The sequence below is a fragment of the Scylla paramamosain genome, unplaced genomic scaffold, assembly GCF_035594125.1.
Source record: "Scylla paramamosain isolate STU-SP2022 unplaced genomic scaffold, ASM3559412v1 Contig12, whole genome shotgun sequence".
Lineage (NCBI taxonomy): Eukaryota > Metazoa > Arthropoda > Malacostraca > Decapoda > Portunidae > Scylla > Scylla paramamosain.
The window spans coordinates 372501-375000 of record NW_026973677.1 but is presented as its reverse complement, the minus strand read 5'-3'; the positions used below and the strand labels follow the sequence as shown (position 1 = coordinate 375000).

Here is a 2500-nt window from a genome sequence, read left to right as displayed (position 1 = left end):
GTGTGATTCATAAGTCAAGGGCCACTTGGCGTATAATTGCTGCAATCTATTGCGTTGTTTTATGGATTTTCTCATAGCAGGTGTGATATAAGATTTCCCTATGTGTTTTTCCTTTATCTTTATTGTGTTTTTTTTTTTTTTTTGTGAAGTGTCTCTTAAATATTTCCAAAAATTAAAGATATATTTGTCAAAGATATAATTTACTTCGTTGTGTTGTAAAATTTTCCAGTTATAATCTGTTAATTCCGATTAAAATGCAGCAATATTTTCATCTGAAAATGTTCTAATTGCAAAAGTTACAAATTTGGGCGTGGATTCTGATTTTGGAGATACGAATGAACTAGTAACAGGAAAGTGATCGCTGGTTAACTGAAAATAATGCTACTGAAAACATAATTATCTAAATTATTTGTCCAGATGTGGTCTATTAAAGTTGCGGAGTGACTGGTCACACCCGTTGGCTTATTTATGGTGGAGAAGAAGCCATAACTGTGAAAAAGGTTTCCAAGATGTTGGGAATTTGTCACTGTAATTAGGAATGTTTATATTAATGCCACCCATAATATAAACAAATTTTCTAGAAATTATTGCAGTGATAATAATGTTATCTAATGTAGAAATAAAGTTGTCAATGTCTGAATTTGGTGGGCGGCAAATCATGCCAATTAAAAATTGCTGGTTTAGTGATTTCCAAAAATAAACATTCAATGTACGGTAACTGAAAACATAAGTTGGAAAGTGTTCTGACGTCAAAGTTGCTGTTAACGTAGATCGCTAATCCACCTGCTGCAGTACTTTTATTATTAAAATAGCTTTCATAACCTTCTATTGAATAAAGAGAACGAATTGCATCATTGAGGCGGGTTTCACAAAATGCTAAAACATCAAACTTAATGTGATTTACATTAACACATTGATCAACACAACTGTCAAGGTGAAGTGGTATACTGCTAATATTGAAAGCTAATAGATTTAAGCATTCAGAAATATCATGTTTTAACTGATTCATTAAATACATAGTCACCAGAAGGTTCGTTAATATTGCATTGGATTGATAGATTATCTGAAACATGACTAATATTTTCAAAATAATTAAATGGATTGTACATCATAGTGTCTATGACACTGAGGGAAAAATTGTGAACAACAGTATTGCTATTTAGAAAATTAGTGAAACCAATATCATCAAGAGAAGCAAAAGGAAAAGGGTTGTATTCCATTAGTAAAAATACTAGGTAATACTTAACAATATATGATCCTTCTTAAAGTTTATATCTTTCTTGCATTCCTCTTGGGTTATTTCCTCACTTCCTCTGAATGTGGGAGGGACGCGGCACCGGGTAACCCAACACACCCAGTCGGCGGCGGGAGAGGAGGGAAGGCCTGTACTGTGATGCTGATATGCACCGCGCTGGTCCGCTCCAGCCCATCACCACCCTGAGTATCCGCCCCATCCACGGCAGCCCCGTCCTCAGCCACTGTCCTAGTAGTTGCATCAAGTAACTCACGGTTACGTAGAGTGGTTTCGTCCATATCTTGTTGTTCACGGTCGAGATTTGATGGAGCCACATTCACAGATGGTTTCTGAGTGATAAGTCTGCCCTTCATTATAAGTTTTGTATAGGTAAAATAGGTAATTTTCGCTTCAGCTCTGGCCTGTTTCAACTGTGGCATTTGTGCGTTCTTGATGGATTGTGATGCAGCGCATAGGTCGTCGTTGAAGTTGATGTTGGTTCCTCGTATTTTTCTTGTGTTCCTCATGGCCGCCTCACGATCACAATAACGAGAAAAACGTGACACAATGGGTCGAGGTCTGTCATCTCGATGCTGTCCCACCCTATGAGCGCGCTCCAGTTCCACACCAAGCAGTTCCAACTTGTCTGCCAGCAGAGAAGACACCATCACTGCTGTCTGCTCAAATGTCTCCCCGCTTTCAGGCTCCGCCACACCGCTGATCCGAATATTGTTTCTCCTGCTGTAATCCTTCTGTTGGTTGATCCGTTCTTCCATGCTTTTAATTTGTTGTTGTAAGGACTCAGTGTGATGAGTAAGTGTATCTATTTTTTTTTTTCACTGGCAATTTTTTCTTTGTCATGGTCTTTCATGGCGTGTTTTAGTTCGTCAGTTTCTCTTTGACTGAACTCAAGGCTGGCGGCAGTGAGACTAGAGGCAGTGGATTCGAGCGTCTGTATTCGCTCAGTCAAGTGTTTCACCATTACCTCCATAGCACCTCTATATGCCTTTTCCCGAGATTCAAATAATACTGTAATGTCAGATGAATCCATGCTGATGCGTTAAGACGAGGTGCCAGTGACGTCAGGGATTTACTGTTTCGTGACGTCAGAACACTACTGCGCATGGCCAGTAGCCAAGCAACTTGACGAGAAGGGATGTGGGACTCTAGACAAAATTTCTTATGGTAATTCTGCCCAAGTCCTAAACCACACAACTCTGTTACACCCTCTAGATTGCCAACTGTACTCTTAGGTAACTTGCTTGG

At 39.3% G+C, this 2500-nt stretch overlaps 1 long non-coding RNA gene across 2 annotated transcripts in view; it reads right to left on the bottom strand.

The window, feature by feature from the left end:
- LOC135097119 (uncharacterized) overlaps positions 1-2500 on the bottom strand; it is a 123759-nt gene that overhangs the window by 49266 nt on the left and 71993 nt on the right. The gene's annotated exons all lie outside the window — the stretch shown is intronic.